The sequence below is a fragment of the Engystomops pustulosus genome, chromosome 6 (assembly GCF_040894005.1).
Source record: "Engystomops pustulosus chromosome 6, aEngPut4.maternal, whole genome shotgun sequence".
NCBI classification, from domain to species: Eukaryota; Metazoa; Chordata; class Amphibia; order Anura; family Leptodactylidae; genus Engystomops; species Engystomops pustulosus.
In genome coordinates this window covers 48,602,746-48,618,867 of record NC_092416.1, presented here as the reverse complement: position 1 = coordinate 48,618,867, position 16,122 = coordinate 48,602,746, and positions in this window count along the sequence as shown.

Genomic DNA, 16,122 nt, shown 5'->3' with positions numbered 1-16,122 from the left:
TAGAAGAGAAGTGACTAGGATTTTGCAGATAGTACAGAGAAGTGTCCCAGTGTAGCAGGATAGAAGAGAAGTGAGTGGGAGCTGCAGACAGGACAGAGAAGTGCCCCAGTGTAGCAGCATGACCACACTGGTGTCTGAGGAGGAATACTGGCCATAATTACAGGGGGCAGCAGAGGAGATCACTGGGTGCAGCTTGTCACACACCTGGGCTCTACTGTGAGTGTTATTTTCATGCTGGGGTGCGGGAGAGAAGCAGAGAGGAGCTTGTATGAGAATCTATTGCGTCTATATTGTGCCTGAACTGTGACTGTGCCTAAACTGTGCCTAAAATAAAGTAATTAATAAGAGGCAGGAACTCAACTCATAACAGATGGTTGTAGCTTGTGATAATTCAGGCACAATAATATGCCAGAATTAAAGTGCTACAACTACACTTAAGCGCAGAACATTGATACATCTGGCCCATTGTGCTAGTTTTTCTGTGGTTTAAACTAAGCCACTAAATGAGAAATACTAAGTTACACCAGGCACTTTGGGGGAGATTTATCAGAAGTGGTAAAACTGTTCTATATAAGTATCTGAGGTACAACTGTTCTAGTTGCCCATGGAAACCAATCAGAGCTGAGCTTTAATTTTATAAACTGCTGTGGGAAGGTGAAAGCTGATCCCTGATTGGTCGCTATGAGCAACTGGAACAGTTCTGCTCTCAAACACCTCTGATAAATCTCCCCCAATCTGTACATGTTGCATAATTGGTGTGGAATTTACCCCAAGTCATTCCACTGCCATTCCACAGGTATCAGAAACCAGTCAACATCATGTGGTTTATGGTGCATTTTACAATGCAACTTCACTTGCACTATTGGGGCGGCAACCATTGCATTGAGAAAGTTGATTTTTGTACCACAATCCGCAGCCATTGAAAGACAAGCTGCATATCACAAATGTGTGTTGAAAAGCAGTTTCTGCTGGTAATCTTTTTCTGTGTATAAGATTTTCATAATTACATACACTACAAAGTTACAGTATTACACTGGCAATTTTAAGTAGAGTAATACAGCACAGCAAATTCTCATGGCGGAATGTATCCTTGTTCTAAGTTGCGTCTCATTTACCTCCAGTGTATTTTAACTATGATATATATGATATATATGTTCAGAAGTCTACAATGATTTATTCTGTTTCCCCCTTATGATTTTGCCATTTAACTATAAGTTAGAACAAGATCTTTGTTCTATGCTGCTCTGGGTGGTGGTACCAGAGCCCCTCTCTACTGTAGTTTCACAGGCTTTTACACTGTGCAGGAGCACTTCTTCCCTCCCGATTTGTGCTGCTGCAACTTCCTCTGCTGCCTTGAGATTACAGCAGAAAGAGGTTGAGAATGCAGGAGCAAGGGAGGAGGGGCTTAAACAGTATAACACTTCTTGTGTAATAATTCCTGCCCCCACGGATTACTTAAAGGTGTTGTCCAAAAAAATATAGAAAAATCATCAATGTGGCCTTACCTCCTTGGTCCATCCTGGTGTCTCGAGCCGCTGTCTCTCCATGTCAGACAGCTTCTGGTCAGTTGGGCCACCCTTCTGCTGTCCCAGCACTGTATTAGGTCGTGTATCTGTAAACGGGGGCACAACATGGAGAGACTGTGTCGTGGAACACTGGTCGGGATTGCGGAGGTAAGTACATGTTTATTTTTTTGAGCAGCCCCCTTCCCCTGACCACATTGATTCAGTTATTTTTAATATCATGGACAACCCCTTTAATAATGACTTTTTCAACGGATGTAGATGTATTTTAATGCCTATTGTCCATGTTTGACTCAAAACTATACTCAAGACTATTGTTAAATGCTTTTTCTTTGAAAAGTTGGTCATGAGGTGACAAATATCAGGACATTTCCTGCCAAGATGAAATGTAAGACATGGCACATCTTTATACCTTTATACTGCTGTGCGTTGCAGTTTGATTGTTCAATTTTACCTTAATTAATTGGAAATAGGCACAAATTTACAGAACATGTGAAAAGAAGAAGCTTTATAATAAATCTTATTAAAGTAAAATGAGTGTATTTACTTTTATCAGACTGATTTGCTCTTTCCTTTTTAACATGGAAGTCTATGGAGAGGGAGGGGGCTGCTTGAAGAGCTACATACAAATTGTACTTAACACTTTTGACATTGAGTGAGGTGAGGAAGATGTAGTGAGGTAAATTAATTATTAGCTGCCCCATTACTCCATACTCCATTATATGCCCCTTCTCTCCATATAATTCTATGACTCAATACAGATATAGAGGATGAGAGATGTAGGAAGAAAACATAACGAAAAGTGGAGAAATAAGCTTAAAGGGGCTGGCTCTTTTACCTTATGTTTTTGTATGGTGTGTGTTAGTGGGGGGGGGCAGGATATTAGGTAATTTACCAATATACATTTATTAATAGTTCTGCACCACTTTCATGATATGCAAAGTGAAGACTCCTGTCTTTTACCTCATCAGCCAGACATTGCTGTCCATAAAATGGCCGCAGATGGAGGGTCATGTGATCTCTGACTGGCAATTGCTCATGGCCTGATAGAGATCACATGACCCTCCATCTGCGCCCATTTTATGGACAGGTATGTCTGACTGATGAGATAAAAGACAGCAGACCTCACTTTACATATCAAGAAAGCAGTGCAGAACATTTAATAGGAGTATATTGATAAATTACCTAAAATCCTGCCCCCACACAAACACTTACACACACATTACAAAAACATGAGGTAAAGTGGCCAACCACTTTAATTTTTTAATAAGATATTAATTAAGGCAACATTTTATAAACAGTGGTACAATTTAAAATCATCATCCAGTGCTAGAAAAATTTGGAGCATTACCCTGGTCTTAATGTCAACTACCTTTGTACTGTGTACATTGGATAGCTTGGGTTTACATGAGACAGGAGTGTACAACAGATATCTGGTTTATTTGTACAGGTTTTTTAATACTTTTCTGTCAGAACTCATCAAAAACACTTCACTCTATTGGGTTGGGACCTAGAACACACAAAGCAGATTAGAGCAGTTCCTAAACTGTTGGCTTCATTCACCAGCTCCTCCATAAAACTCCACACAACTCTCAGCCATGAATAGTTCTTAATCCTCAGAAAATGACAATATTTTTCTTGTTGCCACAGTGATACCTCGAGGTCCAATCCGAATTAACAGCTGCAGGCTTCCCCACCATCACAGACTAATTTAACAAGCGGTCGACATCTTTCACCACCTGGGAATTTCCACTGCTAATGTAATTTGTACTAAGCGAATCTATATATATCTTAAGCTATATACCTATAGGGTGTCAGAATAAAACACAAGAAGGCTGTAACTACATGATTACGGGCAAAGATAGTTTGACAGACCCAGCAGGATATATGACCAGTATATGCGAGAAGATTACTCCAGCTCTCTGTATGTATAATCATGTTTCAGATTTTATATAAAGGATATACATAGTGTAGCATCTTGAGAAGACCACCCCCTTGTCCTGACCAAATCTCCTGACACAGACTACTGGCCACCTATCTAGAAGCAGTAGTGGATTATCATACAAGCAGTTTGCGCAGTAGCCCAGGGCCCAAGCGTTCAAGGAGGCCCATGGTCACCCAAAACACTCCCCAAATTTTATACTGAAGAGGGCCTTCGTACATTATACATCTGTTCCTGCTCTCAAGATCATAACTTCGGGCAGCCGATTGGTGCTAGTCAACTTGACCTTCAAAGGTCCTGGAACAGAAGGTAGATGGACACATCCTTCATTCCCTAGAAGCTTGATTCTAGTACCATATGTATGAAGTGGTTCCAGACTTGTAGGAACTATAATATTCATATAGCCTAGGGCCCATAGCAGTCTTAATCCGCCCCTGTCTAGAAGACCTCTTTGTAATGCAATTTTGGCTGGTCATCTTAAAGAGGTTTCACCATGTCCACACATAAACAGGCTTGAATGGGATTGAGCTGAAACGAGATCATGACTTCAGACAGCCGATTAGTGCTAGTCAGGGCAGACCAGGGCATACCTGGGCAAATTACCGGACCCAGAGCTGCTAGGGGTCCCCACATGGCCAAATCTCTATTTTTTAATGCCGCCACATGTATTCACTTAACATACTTCACACACTTCATATAGCATCTGACAATTATTGCCCGTTTCAGAGGCAATACAACATAACATAGGACAGCTCATACAACTCACATTCTTCAGAACTCAATGGCCCCTCTGCAAGTTTGCAAGGCCTTAAGACTTCACCATGCTTAAAGGGGTTATCAGGCTGTTAAAAATTACTGAGGGCTGGGCTGGGGAGGGCTTTTTAAACATAATAAACATCTACTTACCTCCTCCGGCTCCGCCGATGGCCCGCGAGGTCCGTTTGATCCGTGCCCCTGTAAACAAACAGCTGCGCACAGGGAGCTTCCGGTCCACCCTGTGGCCGGCTCCTCCCATCCGTCCCTATCTCTGAGCGTTGTAAGTGCCAGACGGAAGCTCTCTGTGCGCCCCTGTATACAAATCGCCACACAGAGGAGACGGACCGCGGCGCTGGGACATCAGCAGCGCTGGGCGAGGTAAGTAGATGTTTATTATGTTTAAATAGCCCGCCCCAGCAGGGCCATAAGTAATTTTTACCAACCGGATAACCCCTTTAAAGGGAGCCTGACACTAGCTTTTTACCCAACTTAACCAGCAGAGCCCTGATGAAGAGAATGAATGCCCTTTCTAAAATTCTCTCTATTATGTTAAATCTTGCTGGTTTACCTATAAAAGAAATCCTCCAAAGGCAAATGAACAGAAATAATTCATATTAGCTTGAGATTAGTCATTTTTAGAGGCTGCAGGGCGAACGCCACTGCAGATGCCCATATATAGGGTTCCTTCACAAATAGAACCATGCATTCAGCATCAAATTAAACATAAGAATCTCCTTTTTCTGTCTGATGTCCGATACAGATAAAAATCCAATTCCTGCCTGCATGGGTGAGGTATCTGGCCTCAATACATACAAGTCTATAACATGCGTGTCAGTCTCATAAAACTAGTTTGTATTGTTTTATCTACAGTGTTCGATACTAAAGTTTGAACTGAACTGGAAAAAAATCCTTACTTTAACTTTTTTTTAATTTTAATTTTTTTTTTAATTTATGCTTGATAACACAGTAGAGTGGGTTGGTTGATAAATGTGTTTTGTAGCGTGTGGTCAGATTACACAGTTTCCAGACATTTTGCCTTTAGGTGATATTTACTGTACACGTAGTAATGCCATGGGGGACAAGTCCACATCATTGCCTACATGGTCCTCATTAGATTACACAAGTCACGGTTTCCTTCCTTTGGGAGATGATGATTCTCCAGGACACGGTTAACATGGTCAAAGATAAACTCGAAGAATAAAAAAAAAATTCTTATTTTTATATTGTTATAATGTTATTAAAATGTACAGTGTGAGCGGTAATAATAATTTGAGTACACCAAAATATACTGGTAAGGATAAGTGGGATAGTGTTCCCAACCTATCCTCATATGTAATATCAATAGAGCAGATAGAAACCCTGGCGAAGGGTTTAGTGTTTGTACCAAGAAAAGGTTTTAATTTCTTTAATACAATTATGGATGTCAACAAATTTGTCAGGACTCTCACAATGATGAGACTTTTCTTTAGACAGGACAATATAATAAGTGATGATGCACCTACTAGAACAACATGAGACGGAGCAAACAAAATAATCATCAAAGGATATCAACCAATCAGAGGCGTAACAACAGCCGAAGCAGCCGTAGCGGCTGCTACGGGGCCTGTGCAGCACAGGGGCCCCGAATGGACGCCAGAATTTAAAAGTGCCGTTGTCTCCCTTCTAACAACACAGCAGTAACAGGGGCCCCATATACGGTCAGTGTATACTGTATGTATTAGTATATGGTGTATATTTACTATATGTATGTATGTAATGTGTATGTACTATACAGTATGTGTGCAAATTTGATGTGTATAAATACGGTATGTGTGTACAAATGTATGGATGTACTGTATGTGTGTATATACTGTATAAATTTGTATATACTGTATGTATTGTATAAATTTACAGTATATATGAGTACATAAATACTTTTTTACTAAACAAAATTTAAAGCAGTAACTTATTGCTCCTTGTTCTACAACAACAATCATATTGTCCTCCTGAGGACAGCAACACAGTAGAAAGATGGAAAGTTTGCATAATTTTAGCTTATTATTTGTGTCCCTCTGTACACAGAGAATCGTGGGGCCACCAGGAGGTCCTCCAAAGATAATTTGGCCCTGTCTACTCATTCTCCCTCTTCCTACAGTCCTAAGCAGAGAAGTAAGTATCAGAATATGACTGAAAGCAGCATCTTTTAAGTGGCTTGGAACTGCAGGAAGATTCTTTGAGTCCTGTCTGGTGTGCTGGGGCAATGGTCCAAGTTCCCACAGAAAGGGTGCCGCCTCTGGCACCCGTGCCATAGGTTCGCCACGACTGCCCTAGAGGGCTATGAGAGCTGGTGATGTCACCGGCTCTCTTTTCAAATCTCTCAGGTAACCATGTACTTATACAAGACTTTCACATTTGTTGCATTGTCAACTTGCTGCCCAGCGCAAGATTTGGACAGAGCTCTCAGAACCATCTCGGGGCCGTACGACCTGGCCCACGGCGTAAATAAATAATATCATGACATAGACTGGTTTTGCTCTGCAGAGCACTGTCTAATTTGCATATGGTATAAACAAATTTTTCTTCAAAATGCAGCCATAGAAAGTTATGAGAAATGGAGCATGGGGCACACGGGGATGGGACGGGGAGTTAAATAAGCCAACTAGCTGATGTCGCCCTATAGCACAAAAGAAATGTGCCAGGTACCTATCAACATCGTGATTCTCCCTGGGGAAGAAACAATTTTTTATTTATTAATTATCCCAAAAAAGAGATTGGGGCAGATTTACTTACCAGGTCCTTTTGCGATCCAGCGGCGCGTTCTCCGTCGAGGATTTGGGTCTTCCGAAGATCCAATAAGGTTGCGCGCCCGATGTCCACCAGGTGACGCTGCTGCGCCTAGGTCCACCGAGGTCCGCTGGAGTTCACCAACCTATTCCTGGTGCATGTAAGGCTTTTGTGAAATTTCAGTTTTTTTTCACAAAAGATATCATCCAAATTATTCAACTAATTTGAATCCTAAAGTCCTAAATTAGTCCTGAAGCTGTTAAGTGGGTAAAATTCTGAGTTTAAAAACTGAGAATCAACAGTGTTTGCAACTTTGTCATTTTCATAATTTCTATCCCCATTTCGCTGTAAGTCCAATAGATGGAATAAAGTGCATTGTTAAAGTTTAGATATCTGAACTCATTGGGGCACATTTACTAAGGGCCCGAATCACATTTTTTCGTTGGGTTGCCCGAAAATTACCAATTTGCGCCGAATTGCCCCGGGTTTTTGGCGCATGCGATCGGATCGTGGCGCATCGGCACCGGCATACACGCGTTGGAAATCGGGGGGGGGGGGGAGGGGCGTGGTCGTCGGAAAACCCGACACGCACTTACCTGCTCCCAGGATAGCTTGGTGAACTTCAGTGAACTCCGACGGACTTCAGCACAGCAGCGACACCTAGTGGACATCGGGCGCACTACCTTAGTGAATCGCCGGAAGACCCGAATCAGCGTCGGAGAAGCTGCCGCTAGATCACGAATGAACCGGGTAAGTAAATCTGCCCCAATATGTTATATTCTATGGGTCACCAAGATTATGGATAACATGTTCATGATTTTATTTGTTTATTTCTTTTTATATGAGTTCTAGGGAAAGGGGGTTGATTTTGACATTTAGGTTTTTTAATCTTTTTTTAATCTCTTTACATTTTTTTAATTATTTTTAAAAACCCCTTAGGGTACTTTAACCATATGCTTGATCCTACTGATAAAGAACCGATGCTTACAGTGACATATTGTCAGTCCTGATGACATTGCAGGGAGCAACAGTCAACACCAATATGGTGGCACCCATGCACGTCGTCTTTTTACCACATTTTCCCACAGCAATGAAAGGGTTAACACTCGCGATCTGTGTGATCGCAGGTGTTACCGTTGGGTGTTTGCTGCAATGTACAGCAAACACCTAGCATGTATGGAGTGGGCTTAGCCCGTGATCGATTTGTGACGTACTAATATGTCACACATTGGTAAGAGGTTAAAGAATTAATCATCAGGTACTCTTACAAACTCCACCAATTGATTTACCATAGCGTTTAAACTAGTATTTTGTTACATGATATCCTGTTATGCTAAGACTAAGCGCATGAATTTCTTAAAATGTGTCAGCTTCATGCATTTGTGAACTTTTAAATGTGGAAATAAAATGTTAAGTTTTTATCACAGTGTCAGAATCCATTACAATTCATCTGGTTGAGCTGCAGCTGTTCGGACTGCTTTTTTAGACATGAGGAATGTTTGCCACAAGGAGCGGTTGAGCTGCGCTAAGCACCTAGAAAAATCTTTCTCTTCAAAGGTAATAATAGGCTCTGCATTGGATATAGTTTACAGTTAGAGAGCTAATAATATAAAGTCCAGCTCACCTCCAACTTGTGTAGAGTGCCTGATTTGGCTGTAAGGGCCATGACAGACTGTGCAAAAAAAGATTCCGAATCCAGCCATATTGAAGGCAAGTCGTAATTTCTTAAGCCATAATATTAAAATCCAAGCGTGTTTCTGGCCGACGTGTTTCCAATGGGTGAACCGTTCTTAGTCATGGCTAATAATGGTTCACCCGTTTGAAACGCTTCGCCCAGAAACATGCATGGATTTTAATATTATGCCTTAATAAAGTACGAGTTGCCTTCGATATGGCTAGTTTCAGAATCTTTTTTGCTCAGGCAGTGAGAGAGCGTCTGAATTCATTCCAGTTTTCCTACAAGGATAAAAAGGGGATTGATGATGCAATACTGTTCCTACTGTACAAAATCTACTGCCACCTGTAACGCAGAGGGACCTCAGTAGGGATCATGTACTTTTGTACTTTAATTTTTTCCTGCATTAAGTCTGGGTCTATGGTGTTGAATGCACTTGAAAAGTCAGAGGGTTAAAATGGTATGTAATGGTAAAGTATTGGTAAATTGGGGATTTGACTACCTAAAGAACAGACCCCAATTTATTCAGATGGGTGACATGTGCACCGATTAAATTGTCAGTGATGGGGGACACTAAAGTGCACTGTACCATACTACCAGTCACATTACTGCCACATTGCTGCCAATTTTCTGAAGATTAGTTGATTATTGGTTTTATCTGTGACTGCAATGAAAACCACTTGTAATGGGGCAATGGACTCAGGAATGACAGCCAAGACAGCAAACCATTAAACTCTAGACTCTCAATAGCCCTGTCTGCTAGCCTCGGCGTACACAAGGCAATACGGGACAACCACAAAGATGACCCCTTCTAATCCCAAAGTATGGACACAAAACAAGACAAACAAACAAACTAATAACATAAAAGCAAGGTCAGTAGTCCTGGTTACAACAGAGATGGCTAACAAGGTACAAAATTGCGAATACAAGGAACGGTTATGAAACGAGAGCCAAAAATCAAAAATGAAAAGTTCAGAAGCAAATGACAGCATGGACAACAGAACAGGTAAAGAAGACTTTAACCAGTAATAGGTCTAAGACATACATAATATTTACCCCTTTATATAGTAATGGTAATGGTGCCCCTACACAGTAGCCAATATAGTAACAGTGCTCCCACACAGTATCCAATATAGGAACGGTGCACCCATACAGTAGCCAATATAATAATGGTGGCCCCACACCGTAGCCAATATAGTCAAAGTGATAGTTTAGAGGAAAAGGAAAAGGTGGTGATCAGGAAACCCATGTCAACCAGCAGAAACTCTGAGAGAGTTGCAAGATGCCCCGGTCAGCCCATAGCCACGGCTTTGCTTGTTACTGCCCAGCAGTAACTTAGGACACAAAGGCAGGGCCACAGGGTATCTGAGGCGTGGCACTTTTTCAGTTACAACGTTGAAGACAGAGCAGAATTGTTGACACCTCTTCTGGTACTGAATAATGGGTCCTCCCTGTTCAATTTCTGGGTGGGAAAACTGGACTTGTGGCCATATTAAATGATCCAGATTCCATTGGAAATCACCGATATGATGCGATGCTCGGTAAAGCACTTGGAATCAGTCGGTTTAAGAGATGATAACGCTTTGGATAACACACTCCTAGAGGATTTCTTCACTAATTCCTGTAAGAATTTGCCTTTTTATCTCCAGACAGATAGTTAACTATCCGCACACGAGTGAGTTAAAACAATAGAAATGTAAAAATATCCAAATAATATCATTTGTAAGCTGTTGTGAAGCAAAAGCTTGTCAAGCAGGATGTACATTTTACGTAACAAGTCACAATTACATTCTTTACCCAGCCTGCAAAATCACCATGCTAATAATATAGAAACCCAAGAACCCGCCTCAGACGAACACAAGTTATAATTAATTGTATTCCTGTGTGAAACAACCATGGAGACGACTGCCAGGAAAAACTGAATAGTTTGCTAGCATAAATATTCCAGACAGAACATAATGAGAGAAATGAGATGTATCACTGTAGGGAAGGTTATATATGCCCACATATTTTTTCTATATGAACATATATAATGAGCCGGTGTCTGTGGAGGCTTCATAAGTCTTGCCTGTAATTAGTCACACGCTCATGTCTGAGTAGGTGTGAAGCAGAGCCACCCCACTCCAAGAATGGCTCGCGGATGAAGCCAAAATGGATGTTAGTGCTAATAAGCTGGCTCAGCCAAGATAAAGACTTTCATTAGTGCATCATATTAATATGTTCACATTAGCAGGAAATTAAACCCTGCTTCTTTTTATTTGCTTTAAGATTTTGGAATTTTTTTATTTTATTTTGCAGCTTATTATCTTCGCAGTGTTTTCTATATGCTCTAACCTTGAATGTCATGTGCCACATAATTCTATGTATTAACAAGGTGATTGGTGGGTACCCAACCGCTGGGACCCCAGAGATCATGAAAATCCCCTTTTTATTCCCCCTTTTAAACCCTTTAAAGGATCACTCTAGATAAACCTAGTATGCAATGATATGCTAAACGATGGTGCATTCCCTAGTTATCTCCTTAATAAATAATGTATTGCTTCTTATTGTGTTTTACTTCTGGCACTGACTGCTAATTACATGTATGACCTGTCTATACTGTCTATAGTGCATGAACATGTTCCATCTTTATCAATTTATACATTTTATCTGTATAGTACAGACTGAAGGGGGTGGCATTTTTTAAGCCTCATCTCTGGCTCTGGTCATGTTGTGGGAATTTTTTATTTAAAGTTATAATATTTAAAGTGTTTTTAATTCTTTCATTATCCTTTATGCACTTTGTTTTTTATTCATTTTGCTACAGTTAATTAGTTTTTTCTTAATTTTTACTGTTATTTCATGGTTTTGTATTTGATACATTTATTTTGGATGTTCACCCTCTTACTGTTGTGTAGTTTAATTTCTGTACGTAATTGGTCGCTTTTCCGTGCTGGCATACGTCAGTGTGAAAGTGCCCTTACTATTGAAGAAGTTGTTACACGCACTACTCTTTTTACCTTAAAGTAGGATTTACAAATACTGTAGACCCAGCACCATTTTCAATTAGATAATTGACCAATATGTGTTGTTAATTTCTACAAAATACTTTCATTTGTTAAATATTTTATTTGAGAAATTTGGGACATAATGGAAGTGATGTTGTGGGCTGCTCAGGACCATTAGTAAGAGCTGAGAGTTGCAGCCCATTGATTTCAACAGACACTGTGTAATGTTATTTTTTATTTTTCCTGTGGTGGTTCTGCAGGGAAAGAAACCACTTGCCACTAATACTAAACGTAAAGGGGTTTTTATTTTATTAAAGTTTGATCAATCGTAAATTCAATAATTTGGGTTCCAAAACCAGTTCACAGAAGGATCCAAGGCTCAGTGGCAAACACAGTGATCAACACTAGAGCTGAACTGTTGAAGTTCCCTATGACTTGGTATTGAAGACCTTTCCCAAGGATAGGATATATAAATTGAAATCCCGGAGAACCCCTTTAATGATTATAGTAAGTGCTATGTAACTCATTTTTATACCAACCCATTTCTATGCTCAATGACTAACATTATTTTCATTTCCAAACTTACTTCTGCAAGTTTCATAACTACCATGAAAAATTATATTCCATTGGGTCATTAGGCTGGTAGAGAGCACCTTGTTGCGGTAAGCCTCTGTCAGGGGAGGCAATTCATGTCTACTAGGCCGCCTAAGGCAAGCTGCTTGCAGGCAGCTAATGCTTGTAATTGACTTGCTGGGCGTCAATTATCCACAGTGGGATTGTCTATCTAGATGTAACCACATAAACTGGAGAACAAAAGGATGTACACTGTATAATACATAAGTGAATGATGAGATGTCTACGTGATTCCCATTTCTAAGCCCAGTGTGGGGCTAATGATGATGATTACTGACTGATCCACCACAATGAGAGATGAGATCCTAAGCGGAGGCCCCTCAGTCCTTGCAGATTCCTCTGCCCCCAGCACTGCCTTAGTTACAGCCAACGTGTTGTCTAAAGAATGTGGACAGTGTGGTATGGCTGCTGGGATAATTAAATAATAAAGTGATTTTATTCATGGTGTATTAATCAATTACAAAATAGGCAAAGCCGGCTCCGACTCTTGCATCTCTACTGACTGTGAGGCTTTTTATTCTCCGCTTACAAGACCCCAAAGAGGCCCCCAATAAAAGTCTTCTGTAAATGACAGAGCTACGCAGAGGCTTTTTATTTCTTGGAATGTGTCAATAATAATAATAGCAGCAGCAACAGCAGTGATAATAATGTGGATTTGATGAAAAATGCACCTGCTGCACTCCAGCCGGGGAAAAGTAGAGATTTACCGTGCACTGCCCAGCACAAATACCCACCGGCAAATGTATAGTTATATGTTCTGCCGAGAATGTTCCCAGAAATAGATATATTCTACTGCTTCATTACTGCTTGTGGGCCGTTCATCCAGTATCCATCATATTCTTCACAATTCTATAAAATATTGTTTACAACAAACTCATGGGTAATTGACTTCCTATGAAATTGGACCTAGTAGGGGGCATTTATTATCGACTTTCAAACTGAAAATTTAGGTTTTTTTTACTGCTGCACCTGTTGCATCATATTTATGTAGTGTTGGTGCCACAATATTGGTGCTTTTCCGCCACTCACAAATTGTTCTTCTGAATTCCCCTTGTGACACTTTTTATGCATGTCTACTTTTCTGACACGTTTTTGGGCACAATTTTTGGTGCCAAATTAGACCTGCAAAAAGCTGGTCTACAGAGTTCTATTTCACCTTCATGAATGTGAAGACAGTTCTAACCCTTTTTGGTCCTGAGCCATTTTATTAACTCCTTGCGGCACAATCTAACATCCCAGTGAAAAATATAGCACAAATTGTGCGTCAGAAACAAGGACCCTGTGCCAAAATTAATGAAGGCCCTATAGTGTGTCTAAGGTTAGGCCCCTAGGGGAAGGAGGTGGTGCAAATAATAACAATCTTTGTACTGTGCTGCTTAATATGCAGGTGATATAGATAGTCTTGTTGGTAAAGACAACACCCCCCACACTGTAAAGTATTGCTACTTACCACTTGACTGTGAGATCCATTCTTAATGAGATATTTATTACATTTAAATTACATGATGAAATCTAAATTAGATTGGACACCACTGATATTATAAGAATATCTCATGTCCAATGTATGATTGGACTTGTGGACTAATGGTGGTGCCACGCCGACTTGGTGGTGCCACGCCGCAGCAAGTCCAACCCGCTTTTCGCGGGTTCTGGTGAAAACTGGGTACCACTTAGATTCCAGTCCCAGGTGTCTGCTTACGTCATCATCCAAGGTGGTCCAGTGGATCCACTACCACAGAAGCCTGACAACATGGGCTTTGCTATTACTTTCCCCACCTGTCCTGACAAAGGGAATGACATAAGTGGCAAGGTTCTGTATTTGTATCTCATACACTTTGGCTTGAGCAAGAATGCACAACCAGTGCTCTATTCCAGTGTGTGTGTGTGTGTGTGTGTGTGGGGGGGGGGGTTGATCTTAATGATCAGCAGCATTTCAAACAATCAGGCTCCGAATTGATGTTAATTTTGTGGCTACCCTTTCAAAGGGAACCTGACGTCCTTTTTGGTGAATTAGTTTTAGACATTTCAGCCATTATGCCTTTTGTTGAGAAATGTATGACCAGAATGGAGAGATCTTAATCTTTATGTGATTGAGGATTTTGGTGCACAATGGGAATGGCTCATGGTCTATTGTACCCTCTCTTGTCTAGTTTCACAGGCAGATCACACCCTGTCAATCAAGGTTGAGTGGAAGGTGTTAAGCAAAGAAACCCGACAAGAGACGGTGGATTGGACCTCATGGCCACTCCCACTGATAAAATCAGTCCCAAGATATTCTAATTATTTCTTTATTATTTAGTGGACATGGTCACAGCTTCCAACAGCATAGGTCAATCAACTGATAATTATACAGGTTTTTAGTATTTATTTTATTTATTATATACCATATATATTCGAGTATAAGCCAACCCGAGTATAAGGCGAGACCCCTAATTTTACCACCAAAAACTGGGAGAACCTATTGACTCTCCCAGCCCCCTATAATAGCCAGCCAGCCCCCTATAATATACAGCCTGCCCCAAGCTTGCTCCCAGTAGTATACAGCAAGCCCAGCCTGCCCCCAGTAGTATACAGCCTGCCCCCAGTAGTATACAACCTGCCCCCAGTAGTATACAGCCGTCCCCCAGTAGTATACGCGTGCCCCCAGTAGTATACAGCCACCCCAGCCTGCCCCCAGTAGTATACAGCCTGCCCCCAGTAGTATACAGCCACCCAAGCCTGCCCCCAGTAGTATACAGCGTGCCCCCAGTAGTATACAGCCACCCCAGTAGTATACAGCCAACCCAGCCTGCCCCCAGTAGTATACAGCCTGCCCCCAGTAGTATACAGCCGGCCCCCAGTAGTATACAGCCACCCGAGCCTGCCCCCAGTAGTATACAGCGTGCCCCCAGTAGTATACAGCGTGCCCCCAGTAGTATACAGCCAACCCAGCCTGCCCCCAGTAGTATACAGCGTGCCCCCAGTAGTATACAGCCACCCCAGCCTGCCCCCAGTAGTATACAGCCTGCCCCCAATAGTATACAGCCGGCCCCCAGTAGTATACAGCCACCCAAGCCTGCCCCCAGTAGTATACAGCGTGCCCCCAGTAGTATACAGCCAACCCAGCCTGCCCCCAGTAGTATACAGCCTGCCCCCAGTAGTATACAGCCTGCCCCCAGTAGTATACAGCCGGCCCCAAGTAGTATACAGCGTGCCCCCAGTAGTATACAGCCACCCGAGCCTGCCCCCAGTAGTATACAGCCTGCCCCCAGTAGTATACAGCCTGCCCCCAGTAGTATACAGCCACCCAAGCCTGCCCCCAATAGTATACAGCGTGCCCCCAGTAGTATACAGCGTGCCCCCAGTAGTATACAGCCAACCCAGCCTGCCCCCAGTAGTATACAGCGTGCCCCCAGTAGTATACAGCCACCCCAGCCTGCCCCTAGTAGTATACAGCGTGCCCCCAGTAGTATACAGCCGGCCCCTAGTAGTATACAGCCACCCAAGCCTGCCCCCAGTAGTATACAGCGTGCCCCCAGTAGTATACAGCGTGCCCCCAGTAGTATACAGCCACCCTAGCCTGCCCCCAGTAGTATACAGCCTGCCGCCTAGTAGTATACAGCCACCCCAGCCTGCCCCCAGTAGTATACAGCGTGCCCCCAGTAGTATACAGCGTGCCCCCAGTAGTATACAGCGTGCCCCCAGTAGTATACAGCCACCCTAGCCTGCCCCCAGTAGTATACAGCCTGCCGCCTAGTAGTATACAGCCACCCCAGCCTGCCCCCAGTAGTATACAGGGTGCCCCCAGTAGTATACAGCGTGCCCCCAGTAGTATACAGCGTGCCCCCAGTAGTATACAGCCAC